The sequence below is a fragment of the Carassius carassius genome, chromosome 44 (genome assembly GCF_963082965.1).
Source record: "Carassius carassius chromosome 44, fCarCar2.1, whole genome shotgun sequence".
NCBI lineage: Eukaryota > Metazoa > Chordata > Actinopteri > Cypriniformes > Cyprinidae > Carassius > Carassius carassius.
The window spans coordinates 6,270,065-6,286,276 of NC_081798.1; the positions used below are offsets into that span (position 1 = coordinate 6,270,065).

General features: G+C 38.8%; 1 protein-coding gene across 1 annotated transcript in view; it reads left to right on the forward strand.

Moving 5' to 3' along the window:
• The first annotated feature begins 314 nt into the window (after positions 1 to 314).
• ncoa3 (nuclear receptor coactivator 3) overlaps positions 315 to 16,212 on the forward strand; it is a 48,813-nt gene continuing 32,915 nt past the window's right edge. Inside the window, exon 1 of the mRNA XM_059537544.1 lies at positions 315 to 471. The gene's annotated coding sequence lies outside the window, so the exon portion shown is untranslated. The remainder of the gene's footprint in view (positions 472 to 16,212) is intronic.

Consider the following 16,212-nt stretch of genomic DNA (forward strand, 5'->3'; position numbering starts at 1 on the left):
TTTGACAGATTATGAATAAAAAGGTGTGCTACAAAACAAATAATTCGATCTCTCGCGAAAACAGGCGAATTCATCACACTCAATTTATGTAAATAAAGGCGTACGTCAGCCTACTCATTAGATATACGTTACTGTTACATCTATGTGGTCCTTGGATGAGCTAAAAATAAATGCACTACATTGTTTTACGATATTGCTACTACTGTCCATCTCCTACTGGGTGTCTGTTTTTCGATCTGCGGGGGTTCATGTATTTGTAGTTTATTTTCTCTCTAGCTCTGTGCAGAATGCGCGGATCTGCCGGATGGCGCAACTACATTACCCAGAAGTCCCCGCGCGCATGATTCGGGCAGGCTTCTTTAAGCTTTGGGAGTGTTTCCCATTTAAACAAACATAGCTAATGCTGAAGATGGCGGATGCGTAGAAGTGGCTTAAAGAAACTGGAGTGTTTCACTGGATACATTTAAACCGGTAAGTGAACCGAATCACTTCATCGCGTTCGTAAATGGATACATTTAAGCAATTGTTGTGTCGCTAAGCAATGTTACGCGATGCCGGTTGTTCAGAAGTACATTCTTGTCCACGGTGGGGATCTTGCCACCTAGTTACTCTGCCTTTGAGACAATAATCGTAGTAACACAGTGTTGCCAAAGACAACATTCTCCAGCATGTTTGTTTACTTTTCATAACAAGATCCGTTTGTGGATTTTATTTCTTTAATTCTTATGCGATATTATTAACATTTTGCCATTAAGTCTCAGTTTGTTTCCGAAGTTCATGAACATTTTGTAAAGGTTTTAAATCCAGTCTGAATCTTTTGAGATACACAACAACCCTAAACGATTAAGTTATTTTTGTAATTGCTGTACTATTCCCGTTGCTGCTTCATATAATATTGAGATTAATATAATATGGAGTTTTGGTTGTTTTTATTCTTTGGTCAGCATCAAGTTTGTTACCAGTTTTTGGATCACCTGATAGTTTACATGGACTAAAGATAGTTTGTTTAAGCGTAACATAATCTTAACCCATTATCTGTCACTATCATAAATACTTATTTCTTATTAATTCTTCCAACTTTTTCATTCTGACCTTTAATAAACAACTTCCTGACCTCAAACGTTCTGTTTTCGGATGAATAAGTTAGTGTTTTATTATGCGGATGTTTTGTAACTTTGCTCTCAGTTCAATATGATGAAATTCAAATGACCCAAACAAGATAGTTTCCTGGTGAATGACAAAAAGAGGGTGGAGATTGAATGACCATAAGTCAGAAATGAACAAATTGAAGCTGGGGAATATTTACAGTGTTTTATGCTTTTGCTTTGTGGTGTGTTAATTAGATAAGAAAACTGTTCACATCCGGGTTGGCCACTTGATTTATGATTGATGATTTACTGAAGTCAGGAGGATATGTCCCTGTGATATCTATTAGACTTTTTATTTATTTGTTTTTCATATTTGTCATGATAAAGTGTGATGTAGGTCATACTGACTGTATTAGATGCTGTAATTATGGCTGTGTCTCAAACCCCAGTGAACTCTCTAGCCACCCAGATAGTGTTGTTGGACATGACCGGAGTCTTTTAAACGTGCACATTGTGAATGCAGGAACGTGAACGATTCTTATCAGAGAGACTATTTTTAATACTCCTATTCTTTGCTCTTGCAATGTTAATTGCAATGATTTAGCCTGAGGTATTCAGTGCACTGCAGCGCTGCTGGAAAGTTGGTGGAAGTTTCTCTGAATTCACAGCGATTCATGTTATGTAGTGATCCAAGTGCAACAGATTCTAAACTAGGAGAGCTTGACCACATCCCACTGTTTTGAAAATATTCACTGACCATTTATAGAAAGATCACAGAACCACATTTGTAGGACCAACGTTTCCCCAAAATCCACATGCACTCATGCTGACACATATAGACGCTTTGAAATATATTCTGCTTGTTATTTGGACACTGAAGGTACAGGTAGATAGCATGCTTGCACTCTGACTGTTTAATAACATATTTTTAGAACCATGGCCGATATGCTTTTATTGCCTCCACAGTGCAGTAAGAATCTTCCTAATAATTATGTTATTACATTTCAAAGCTGCAGCCTCTTTATCCTGTAGTGCACTTATTCAGTGTATAAAAATAGTTTAATATAAGCATGCAATTTGAAAGCATTTCTGTAGTTGAAGGCATGAGAACAGAACATGCTTTATGCACAGCGGTGTATGTTGGTGCTCACACGCTACGGGACCCACAAATGCCCTGACTGCGTGTGGGAAAAGACCCTCTGAACTCTTCTTCACACTGGACGTAGGCTGAGCCCCCCTTCCCCCTTTATCTGTTCTTTCTCCCCAGCTCCCTCTCTCTCACACGCCGAGCGTCAGGCTGCATTAACTATGAATCAATCTTGTGTTGAACGCTTTGACTGCAGATGGGGTTAAGAATTAAAGGATGCATAGATTCTCTGTCCTCGTCCATTTGTTAGCTCGGGTTCTATAACTCATTAACTCGGACGCTGTCAGGGGAAGAAAAGATTTCCCAGGATTTTTAAAGGAACATCTGAGTTTTAATTTGAACATTTAAACTTCTTATGTTTTGTCTTCTTTTAGTGTCCCTTGTTGTGTTTAAAGGAGTAGTTAATCCAAATAATATGAAAACTGTCATTATTATCATATTTTCATTAACATTTTCAGCAACATCCTGACTGCAAAAGAACCCTGAAGTATCATAAAAGCCAACTGTTTGGTTTGTGCGTTTTATTTCATGTATTCTGAAGCATTGTGTGGTCAACAGACCAAAATTTAAGTTATTATTCGCTGATAGTCTTGCCATCTAGTGGCCATAAACTGATGCACCATGAGCCTCTGTTATTTTAGTATTATTTAAATAATAATATAGTATTTGTTAATATTTTGACTTTTTTTTTCATCTCTGAAACATGTGAATGTGAAGACTTTAGTCTTGGTCTGTTTATCACAAACTATCATGTGACTTCAGAACACTTGCACAAAGTCTTATGACCCACTTTTATGATTTTATTTATTTAATTTCATAAAATTCCGAGCTTGACCGCCCTAGTCCCCATTTACTTCCATTATTTTAAAAAGAGCGATCAGCGCATTCATCCAGAATTCACCTTTTGCGCTCCACGCAAAAACAGAAATAATGTTAAATAATGTCGTTATTATAAATGTCTTATCTATTATAAATGTTCCTTTTTGCATATTTCACATTTCCTCTTGGATCGCAGGAGGTTGTGACTAGCGAAACAGCAGAATGACTAATGTGCTTCTCGTCACCTTTAGACACTTATCTGATGGTCCCCGCTCATTTTGCATTTGTCAGTCCACAATAGTTGAAGGAGTTGAACTGCTGCTGTTCTCTAAGCGCGACAAAAAGAGTGTGCTTGATATTTTCAGAACAGGGAAAATGGTCCAGTTATATCACTTATCTGTGTGTTTGTTTCAAATGTAAGATTAATGGTTGGGGGTGTATAGTGTTGCTCCAAGGCGCTTGTGTTGGTGGCAGTGGGTTGAAACAAAAGCTTGATTGTTGCACTAATTGAAATGTGATACCTGCTACTTGTGATGGCTTTTTGCTTGGAGTAGTTAAAGGTGTTGGTGCAGGCGGGTATTTCAGCCCTGTTAACTTTTAATACGTGTGCCGAGGTTGACACATCTCAGTGACTCGTGTGCAAAATGAATCGGAAAACGAACCGTTTGGAGCTTACAGGATTTTAAAGATTTATTGCACCGTTCAGATCTTGCAACGAAAACATTTTCAAACATAAATATTTCTGATTTGGAGCCTGTGCCATGATTTACAACACTAATTTGTAGATCCTTGTAACTTTCTGTTCTGCTAACCAGAGAAAAAAGTAAAGTTAGTCCTCCTCAGTGAAGACCAGAGTGAGCAATAAGTTGAATTCCTTTCACTCATCCACTTTTGGACACCTTTAGCACTTCGAATGAATGCCAGGTTGTTTATCATGGAATACATTTCCAGTTTTTAAACAGCAACTTTCTCCCTTCACTTTTTTGACATCCAGTCAAGAGCTCGACTGTGAAGGTTTGTCTTTCACAAGTCAGAAATTCTGTGCGAATCATTTGGAAACTTGTGAGTCATAATTAAGAATCTCTGCATGGCATCTGTGTGCGAGCATTGATGCTTCGTTTTACAGCTTCCTTCAGTGTCCTCTAGCACAAGTTGAATTTAAGAGGAATGTGTAAGTTGCATCCAGCTGTGGCTGCTTGTGTAAAGCTGTGTTGCCATGACGACACTCTTGCACGACTGGCTCAAGGTCGTTTGGGCGGTGACGACGAGCTGGATGTGCCTTGTGATGGCGTGTGCACGATATGCACACATACGCGGAAGGAAGCTCTCTGCAGTGTTGCGGGTGGCTGAAAGTGAAACTTGGAAATACATGCAAACACTTTCTGTGCATGAAGACTTTCACTTGAGACTGTGATCGAGCTCATGAAGGAAAATATTGTGTTTGGTTTTTCATTTACTCAATGCCGTCAAACTTAATTTGGTAAATTTTCCAGCCCAGTACACATTTCACTGCGATCCGTAGTTGTTTTCCTGTTAAAAGTGGAGGGAGGGAGGGGGGGGGGTGGCTAATGAGGTTTAAAGAGTGAAAAGTGCACACTCCTGTTTTTTTGTTTTTTTTTTCTCTCTCGCTTTTTTGGCTTTCTCACCCTCTGCTGAAGAATGCTCGTAAAACGGGTTCACCTGAATAAGCCCATGGGAGAGTAAGCCCTGATCTGGTCTTGTTACCGTTGTAAAAAGTTAGCAAGACTCTGTGTGTGTTTGTGTTGTGTTTAGGGCCCTGTTGTATAATAGTAGAGAAGTCATGAGGTAAACGTTAACAGATGCGTTCTCCAGCAGTCGAGCCTAGAGGAAGAACACGGGGGAGAGAGAGAGAGAAAGAAAGAAGTACATGGAAAGAGAAAAAGTCAACTTTGGATGAACTTCTCAACTGCTTAGCGGCCACCTTGTTTTCATTTTGCCAGCATCCCCACCCCCCAATTTGACGAAACGTTTGTGGAGAGTTACTCAGAATTCCAAACTTACAAAACCCCACTGTAGTGCTGGAAAACTTTTACAACTGAGCTGCATTACTGTAGAATATTTACACAATTAAAGGATTAGTTCACTGAAAAATGAATGAGCTGTCATTGTTTATTCACCCTCATGTCGTTCCAAACCTGTGCGACTATTATTTTATCTGTGCAACTCCAAATAATATATTTTGAAGAACATCTAAGGCAGCGGTTCTTAAAGGGATAGTTCACCCGAAATGTAAATTCAGTCATTAATTACTCATCCTCATGTCGTTCCAAACCCGCAAGACCTTCATTCATCTTTAGAACACAAATTAACGTATTTGTGATGAAATCCGAGAGCTTTCTGACGCTCCATAGACAGCAAGAGAACTACCACGGTCAAGGCACAGAAATGCAGTAAGGACATTGTTAAAATAGTCCATTTGACTTTAGAGGTTCAAATGTAATTTTACGAAGCTACTAGAAAACGTTTTGTGTGAAAAGAAAATAAACTACTGATGTCACATGGACTGTTTTACTGATGTCCTTGCTGCGTTTCTGTGTCTTGACCGTGGTAGAACCCTGAATTTCCTACTGGTTTGGAATGACATGAAGGTGAGTAATTGATGACAGAAATGTCATTTTTGGGTGAACTATCACTTTAATCCTGGTCCCAGTTGCATCAGTTATTTGGGAATTATTGCAGGGCAATTTATTTGAACGAAATCATAATAATAATAGGCCTAGTAAAAATAAGAATGTAACAGACCTACATTCATTGAAAATGCCAAATATCTTATTATTGCCAACAATTGATGTTTTTGACCATATCTCTGGCTATCATCGATACTAAGATCATCGTCTTTAGACACACCCCGGCAAGGGGAGGTTATCGTGGGGCTTTTTCGCAGTGCGTGCCCTGCGTGTACGTTCACTATTGTTATGCCACTGGGCAGACAGCACTTTGCCTGTTACATCGTTTGGGCTGCCTTGTTGAGCGCAGTGGCACTGAAAACATTATATTGCACATACTAAGCATTTTAATTTTAATAAAAAAATTTGTAATAGGACTAGTCCAACGAAATTGAATCGTTCGGTTAGTTATGCGTAACGGTTCAAAACGAATGTGTGCATTGTTACACCCCTGCTGTTAAAAACATCTTATTTTATACTTCATAGAAGAAAGTATATCAAGAACTTTCATTTCTGGGTCAACGATGCCTTTTAACTCTGCATTACTCCAAGTGAGAGTTTTGTTTTAGTGTCATGGGGCCAAATTTAGTCTCATGTACAAGTTCAGTCTTTCAGTATTGCTGCTGACATTTGAAAGTGATTGTTGAGCATGAACTAACTGTTCTTTTCCACTTCTTTCGACTCTCACGTTCCCCTTTATATCTGAATGTGTAACTCTTCCTGCTTAAAGTAGGACCTGTCCTCACCTTTTGACTTGCAATCATACAATTATGTTGTAATAATTATTTTCTGATAATGTGGTCCAAAAAAAAGGTAATATCTTTAATAATTTAGTAGACTATAAATAAGTACAGTAGACAAGACATGTTATGGAAGCGCCCTCTGCAAACACTATTTGAAACGTGGACTATAGTTTTTGCATGGTGTCTGATGTTCTTTTTATGTCAGCCTTCATACCGCAAAGCCAATTTGCATCCAAGGTTGATGCACCCCTCTTTTGCACTATGTATTTCCATAGGTTTCAGCTTATTCTTTTGTTCCTGAGGAGCGTCACAGAGTCCATAATCTCGGTCTCAGGCCGATAATCTGATGATGTTGAAGGGACAACGCTGAATAGGATTTTAGCTTTGCAGTGATTAAATCAAAGGTAGAATACAAGCTGGTACGCGGTGTCATCATAGCTTTGCAGCAGAGCAGATGCACCTCATGCTCCGGCCTCGATAGAATAGGTTGCACCAGGTGGGGAAAAGCAACGCTCTGTCCCTTTAATCACATCATTTATGCTTTAATTAGCCACTGTCGCAGCCATTGTGTGCTGTGCGGAAGCGGTCACACACCTGAGACACATGTGTCACTCATCACAGAGCGTGACAGACTGAACGGACACCACAATCTGCGTTCTGTGGTTCGCCAGTGCATATTTGCATTGAATATATTGAAAATATCCATGTCGATCCATATTAAGATTCTGCATTTAGATGCTTGTGCCACAGGATGCGGGAGAGTTTTATGGCTTTCGGTTTGAAATGCATGTCATTCTACTGGTTAGAGTCTAAGACCGTGTGGTAAAATAGATTACATCCTGGTCTCTATGCTGTCTGTCTGCCTGTCGCCATGGCTTCACTCATGTTTGTGGCCTGTTGTCAAGGTGACGATTCAGTGGCCATTCGTGGGCGGGGACAGCTCTCTTCACTGTGGAAAAGATGATGGGCGTCCTCTTCCCTCTAGGAGGTCCATCTATCCAATGCACTATTAATAGAGCGGCTGGCAAATGCATTGGCCTTTTGTCATTACTAAAATTTATTTAAAATTGAATTATGTTTACAAACACACACATTGCCAAAGTCCTACCACTATATATATCACATCATACTGTCATGAGCTGCTTTACCTTTCACCCTTTGTGGTTTGGAAATGATGATACAGAATGCCTGATGCCAAGAAAGCAGACATACACAATTTGGATGGTCTGTTATGTTCATTTCGCATCTATGTGGTAGTTGCGTTGCTCTCTATTTCGAATCAGAAAGGATTTAATCGGATTCAATAAAAAATATCTTAATTTGTGTTTCGAAGATGAACAAAGGTCTTAATGTGTTTTGAACAGCACCAGGGTAATTAATGACAGAATTTTCATTTTTAGGTGAACTATCCATTTTTGCAACTTTGAAGCCCCCTACAGTTAAGTAGGGATGCACCGGTTGACTGGCCATAAATCAGAACCGGTCGGTTTTTGCTTAAAATACGCGATCGGCAATCGGACGTTTTTTTGGTCTTTTTTTTTTTTTTCAGCCAATTTTTAACGGATGTGCGGCTGCGTGCAATGACTACATTAGGTGCGTTCAACTTGAAGCAGCGCTGCACAGAATGATCACTGTATGACATCAAAGTACTACGAGAGCGAAAAGAGAGCACACGGATCCAATGCATTCTAATCACTCTTGCGGTACTTTGATGTCATACAGTGATAATTCTGTGCAACGCTGCTTCAAGTTGAACGCGCCTACTGTAATCATTCGCTATAATAATGATTCACATCTATATTTTTTTTAACTTGAGACCTTTTTTTTTATTTAAAACCAAATTTAATACTGAATGCTGATTAAGAAACATCTTATTGAATGTGTGTTGATTGTATGGTTTGGACTGTAGAACTATGCAGTTGTTGACTTTACCGTATTTTTCAGACTATAAGTCGCACCTGAGTATAAGTCGCATCAGTCCAAAAATAGCCTACGTCATGATGAGGAAAAAAACATATATAAGTCGCACTGGAATCGGCCATGAAAAATCATGATCGTGCATCCCTACAGTTAAGTGAGTGAAATTGACTCACATAATTGCAGTGGATGGCTGCAAATGTGTATTTGTTGCTGTGCTAAAGCAATCCACTCTTTTTGTCCCTGCTTTTGAAACTTACATAGAGACAGAATAGATGTTTAGGGAGAGCATGGAAAAGAAACAGAAACCATTGACCAGGGTGCCATCAGAATGATTTTAAAACCAAAATTTCAATATAAAAAAATATTTTCATTTACATTTCACACTAACAAAAAATCGGAAAGTCTATCTCTACAAAAAATATCTCTCATAGTTGGCACCGATAGCCTTGTGGGCAGTGACATACAGCGCCGTTGCTCGAGGACCTTTCCTGATCCTGTCCCTATATCTCTCTCCCACTTCACTTCCTGTTAGTTCTGATCTAGCCTATCATAATAAAGGCGAAAATACCAAAAATATATCTTAAAAAAAAATGTCTCTCATTGACAACTTTTGATGCATTAGAAATGCTACACATGTTGCATTGATGTTTCTGGACATAGTGTTGCTCTACTAATATAACTATGGGAGAAAACCTTTTTTCTTCTGCAGAACACAAATTAAGATATTTTGAAGTATGTTGGGTAGGGCTGCACGATATTGGGAAAAAATGACATTGCGATATTTTATTTTTCTGCGATATATATTGCGATATGAAATCTAATCTATTTTTTTCTTACAAACAAAAATGGGGTGAGCACACATTCTCATTTTAAAAGATTTAAACATCGACACCATGGTGTCAATTGATTAATATGTGCGAGGGAGAGAGAGCAAGACAGCGCTTGTGTTGTTTGAAGACGGTGAGCGTGCGGCCGGGGCTCGCTCGCTCGCTCTCTCTCTCTCTCTCTCTCTCTCTCTTTTTCTCTCTCTCTCTCTCTCTCTCTCTCTCTCTCGCATGCACGCTCTCTCTCTCTTTGCCCTGTTAAACTGACAGGACTTAAAAACATATGCAAATGATAAACTTTCACTCTATGATGGTTAAGTTGTGCAATTAATCCGCGAATCACATTTATCAAGGGCCGGGGAGCAGCTGGCCCGTACAGTTAATGAATAACGGATCAACCACGACAGCCTACATCGCACATCCTGCGATGTGAGTATCGTGGATTCGTACATCGCGATATCGATGCTTAAACGACACATCGTGCTGCCCTAATGTTGGGGTCCAAACAACTCTGGGCTCCATTGGCTCTCATTTTATGGACAAAAAATTTCACACACAAAAAAGCAAAACACTTATCAAATAATCTCCTTTATGTTTTTATAGTAACTCAGGTTTGTAACAACATAAGGGTGAATAAATGATGACAGAATTGTCCTTTTTTCAGTGAATTATCCCTTTAACATGATTTTGATGTAAAAATCACTGATTGATTGAAATTTACCAATATCTGCCTTATAGAGTAAATTGATCCAAAATGATTTATAAGTTGTGTCAGATGCTTAGAAATTGGAGCACTTTAAAAGGCCGATGTGTCTTTTTTGCCTAAGGAAAGTGTCACAATGCTTCCTGACAGTTTGACTCATCACCTGAGCTTGTCTCCAATCAGCATCTGACCAAACAGTGTTCAGGATCAGTGCGTAGTGACCGATCTCTCACTCGGAACCCAGTCAGACACCATCAGTAGTGGCGAGAGCACACAGCTGACCCCAGAGCAGGTCAGAGGTTATCTTTAAGAAAAGAACAAGCCAACAAAAGCAACTAGCCTTTAACCCTGCTTATTCTGCTCTGTAGAGCGCTGAAAGTTAGCTGCCACTTTGCTTTAGCAGTTCTAGATGTAGAATACGCCGTTACAGGAAGTTTCTAGGTTTATTTCTAGGTTTAGTTTTGATTTAATTCAGGTGAGGAAGGTCGCAGCATAACTGTGGTTTTTGCACTGATATGTTGGAGAAGGTTGACATTTGTTGGCTGTGTAAAAGACTTGCTAGCACCATTTTGCAGTTAGTTTTCCATCACGCACCCCTCTTTTTGAGAGCGACACATTTAATTATGGTTTTCCTTCTCTTTTGACTTTGTAAATGAAAAAAGGTCATGTCCTGATCAAACCTTTCGTGTAGCTTTTACTATTTGACTGGTTCCAGATCTTCAATTTGCTTGAAGCTCAATTCGTTTTCATGAAATAACTGATTTGCCAGTCAGCCAATGATTTTCTGCCAAGGTGACTAAGAGTGTAACCTTGAAATATTCAGAAAAGCCTTTAGAACTGGAGCGGGCTTCATCAAACGTATTGGCAGTTAAAACTCGATTAGTTGATTTTTATCTGCAATTTTGGATGCACTTTGGAGCTTTCCCCAGCCTTCGGCCTTTCTCTCGTGCTCCCTGGGTGCTCGGCCTGTTCGACCTCTCTGTTGTCTCAGCGCTCATAAGTCATTTAAACACGCTTTTAATAGTGTTAGTCTACGTTGAGCTGGCGTTTAGCCCGTGTTGGGGCAGCATGTGGTGAGGGAGAGGAAAGAGAACCTGGAGAACAGAAGGGGTCACAGGCTGAGGTCAGCATGGGGCACTTAGCTCCCTTTACTATGAAAACTGCATAATTTGATTTGTGAATTAGGATGATGGAGGAGAAAAAAGCGAGAGAAAGACACGGACAAGGCCTGTTTTAGGCCAGTCCTGATTTGCATCAGGGTCTTCATTTTACATTACCGAAAATAGTAGTCGACAGATATTGTTTTTTTTGACAGTCAATGTCTATATCTTGGAGAGCAGGGGTACCGATAGCTGATATAAAGCCGATATTATTTATTATTGTTATTAATATTTAATAAATTTTAAATCATTTGACAATGGATTAAAAAATAACTGTGTAAAATAAACATACTTATACTATATAAAGCATTCAATGCATACGGACCGACTATCACACAGAAAACACACTATCATCCTGGATACACGTACACACTTTACAAGATCTTACAGCTGGATTCAACCAAGTTTGCAAGGGTTTGTAAAACTAAATGTTCATTATTCATTCAAAGATTTGTTTAAATTATATAAATGCGTATTTGCTTAATGCTGACGGCAAATGAGAAAGTATTATAATGTTTGCCTTTCTATTACTAATAATATAAAAGCAATCGTTATAATACGTTCTGTATACATTAATTCCTTTGTTTAACCATGCTATCGGATTATTAGACCGACTTCTTACCGTATTAGACCAACTGTTAACGACAGTACACAAGAGGGAGAATATAAGTACTGTGTGCTCAGACGCTGCCGTTCTCAGCGCCGTATAAATTAAAAGTTCTGCCTCGAACACATCAGCCAAGCAGAAAAACGTATCGGCCAATGCCAATATTTGAAAAATTACAAATATCAGCCGATATATCGGTTGACCACTAAACAATATTGTTCAAAATGTCCTCTAAATAATACAGTATGAATAATGTATTGGGGCAGCTGTGGCCTAATGGTTAGAGAGCCAGACTAGTTACCAGAAGGTTGCCGGTTCGAGTCTCGGTGCTGGCAGGAGTTGTAGGTGGGAGGGAGTGAATGAACAGTGCTCTCTTCCACCCTCAATACCCATGGCTGAAGTGGCCTTGCGCAAGGCACTGAACCCCAAGTTGCTCCCGGGGCACTGGATCTATAGCTCCCCACTGCTCCGGGTGTGTGTTCACTTTTCACTGCTGTGTGTGTGCACTTGGATGGGTTAAATGCAGAGCACCAATTCCGAGTATGGGTAACCATACTTGGCAAATATCACGACTTTCATTTATTTCATTTGTTTCATTTATTTATTTATATTTCAGTTAATTATGAAATTATTGAATAATTTAATATTCAAATTGTTACAGTGCCATATGCAAATTGCTGACATATTATTGACCAAAAACAATAAATTGTAGAGACATAAGTTAATTGCCATTTGGTTTGGCATTTGAGGTTGGACCTTGACGTCAAACAAAAATATAGTAAACATTTAAAAAAATAAAAAAAAAAACTTTTAAAAAGAAGTTTTCAAATTCAGGTTTATAACATTACTTTCTCTTGAGCGCTAAAACCTTTGCTGTAGCTCTTGAGTCATCCTGCTTTTAACTTTGTTTGAAATCCCACATTCTACTGATTTCAAAACAAATCCAAGCGGTGAGAAAGAAACGCATAAGTAAAAGAGAGCGTGCAGGGGGAGATGGGAGAGCGAAAGAGAGCAGCGATCCTCCTGCCAGTAGAATCCTTTTGTAGAGGTCAGAGTTCAGCTGCTGTGCTGCTATTGGCTGAGGAAAGGTGAAATTAAAACCACTGTAAACTTTTGACCCTGCCGGAGCTGCGCAGGAACACCCAGAACCAGTTTGGAATGGAGCCTACGCTCTTCCTCTGTTTACTCGGAGAAAGAGGGAGAGGGAGAGGGTGAAAGAGCGGAGGCTGGAAAAAGGAATCGACACAGTCACAGTCTGGAATGAATAAATTGTTCAACAGCACAGAGCAGTCAACGCAAGTTCAAGAAAAAAGAAAAAACACTTCTGGAAAGAAATGCAGTGGAGTTTTAGGCTGCACAAGATTCTTTCTCTCTCTTTTCTCCCTTCCTTCTGGGTTCAAAATCTGTGGTTGTTTTCCAGAGTGGAGCTGTGCTATTTAAATGGGCTTTTTTTAATGAGGAAAATGAGGCCCATCCTCTGCTTTTTCCATTTGCCCTCAGAGTGATGTGTTTTTATGTGTTTGAAAGAGTCGATGCTGCATTAGCTCACTGGGTAAAACCGAGGCTGGATGACCAGGCACGTTACCCTTCCACCCCCGTTTCCCTTTTCTCCATCCCTTTTGCAGTCTTTTTCTTTCCTTCCTTCCATGCTTTTCCCCCCGTCAGGCTGCTGAAAGCCTCTCTGTCATAGATTAATGAATGAATTTGTATGGACTTTGTGTTCAATTAAAAAATTTTTTTTACCCTTATGCTTGCTTGTTTTTGCTCTCTCTCTCTTTTTCCTGCGGAGGTGATTCTACCAGAGTTTGTTGCATTTTTCCTTGAACTCTGCAGTTTTTGCTCTGCATTGTTGGTATGGGGTTGCATGTGCCGGTTTCTTGAACGAGAGGGAAGGCTGACGCTTCATCTCCCCCCTAATATAGTACTTAAAGACGTGTAATGTGTGTATGTGTTAGTTTTGCACAGCAGGAATGACTTATCTGGTGGTCTGTTACAGTAACACAGTTGGATTAACAGATTTATTGTTATGAATCAAAAAGTGAGCCTGTGGCACACCCATAAGCAACACAGCATACACACTAGGGCTGCAAAATTAATTGGCTTACAATCAAAATTGCAATATGGCCTGGTGTGATATAGTGGTATTAAACCTCAAAAGGCTGTGATTTAATTCAATAAATATAACTGTGTAGTGTGCTTCACAGTGAAGGACATGCGTTCTGATCTGTTTGTAATCTACTAGGGCTGCAACTAACGTTTATTTTGATAATCGAATAATCTGTCGATTATTTTTACGATTAATCGATTAATCGGTTTATGTACTTATATTTTAGTTTTTTCCATTTTTTCCCCAAGTAAATTATTAATAAATGGTCTTTATCCTTCAGCATAGATTTTTAAGAGATTTTAACCATTTTGCACTGTCATATCCTCATCAAAAAAATACCTGGAGTTGTTTTATTGTGTTAGTAATCCTTTTGTTGAACTCTTCTGCAATCAGAACACTGACCCATACTCTAGCAAATCTCACAAGGAGATTTCAAATAATGTTTTCACCATGGCAGTCCTTAGAGCTCCTAAAGTAGTTTAACATCCCAAACAAAGCTTATTAAGGAATCTTTCAGAACATATTTTCACGAAGAATAAGGATAAAACAGAATAAAATTGCAGTGCATTGTATTTTATTATTTACTGGGAAACTTACTTTATAGCTTTTGCTGTGAAATTGTAAACAATCCTTCGAAAAAAGTGCCAATGGCATGTAACCTGAATGGAACTCACAATTTAAAGTAAAATCCATCAGAAGGTTGTCCAGAAAAAAAAATTGGACACACACAAAAAACCTGCTGTGTGAAAAAGAGCAGTGAATACTTAGAAAAAAAAAAGTGCATTTCAAATATCTTTAAACATTTACCTCTCTCATTCAGTCATAATTAGGCTGCACGACTGAATTTTGAACTGGTAAACGAAAAACTGATCACAGAATATGTTTGTAAAGCTTTAAATGTTAACTGTTAAAAAGCAATGTTATCAGCTTTTACGACTAAACATTTGCAAACAACATTGTACTGGAGAATCTGCACAAATGAATGTCTTAGGGGCCGTTCACAAATCGCGCCTAAAAACGCGTGGAAAACGCTAGGCGCACCGCTTTCTCCTTCTTTCCAAAGAGCTCGGGCAGAAGCGCCCCTGAGGCGTCTGCCTTTGCTAAGCAACCATGACGTGCTCTCTCCTTGAAGACGCGGAAATTTCAGCAAAGAATAAATGGATTTGCAGCTCAAAAAATCGCTTGCAGTAGCTCTGCTACTAAATTTATTTCAAAATGGAAATCCATATACAACTATGATCAGCTGTTCCTTTCATCTTGACTGAGCTTTTAACGTTGTTACGGGAAAGGATGAAGCTGATTGGTTAGTTCTTGTCACATGACCCGCGGTGCGCTTGCGGCATTCTGAAAAGTTGAAATGTTTTAACTCGATGCAGTGCGGTGTTGGAAATAACGAACTTGAGCGCGCAAAAGACGCGATATGTGAACGTCCCCTTAAATAGTTCAGTAGTGCAGAGTTTACAGGTTACTCTTCTTTTTTGAAGGCTCAAAGTAAAGTACTCTCACATCACGCTGAATGCTGCAGAGACGCTGTTCGGGAAGCACGTGACATAAAACGAGGCCAGCTATTGGCTATCCGCTACTTCTCCTGCTGTACTGGCTGAGTAAAACCTCCGGTGGCTCATTACTGCCACACTTTGGTCACCGCAGATTTGAAATATGCACGAAATGAGCCGCTTACGGCAAATAAAAGTTATTTAGCAACGAATCGATGACTATTAGTTGACAACTATTTTAATAATTGATTTTAATCGATTAAATCGATTCGTTGTTTCAGCTCTATAATCTACTGCTTATTGTCTAAGCACACGTCGCTATATATATATATATTATATATATATATTAATATATATATATTAATAGTGATTAATCACAATTATCTTTAATTAATCGCATTATGCACAAAATTCAATTCAGTAGTGAAAATTCAAAATTCAAAAGTAGTGTATTGTGCACTTTTTTCACTTAAAAGTACTGCAAAAAAATAATGCAATAACATTTGGTTTGCAAACACTTTAGATAAATAAGGTGCTTTTTTACAGCAGTATTCTTTTTACATGGTAGCAGTTAAAATATTTATTTCAAATCTCAACTTAAGATTTAACATTAATGACATTTTATATATATATAGTAAATATACATTTTCCAACAAAATGTGAAAAGTAACAAGTAGAAAAAGAACTTGTACAGATTTTATACAGATCTGCAGATTTTGTCCTGACCTTCTTTTCTCTGTAATTAAGGGTCCACACTATTGCTGTAAAACACAATCCCTACTTATAACCCGGATATCCGTATGCACAAAGGCACAGATCCCTAAACAAAGCAATTTTTTCTTTTTTTTGTAGAAGCATTTTTTACATTTGAACTAGCACCTGATGACCACACCACGTTATGCACGAGAAGC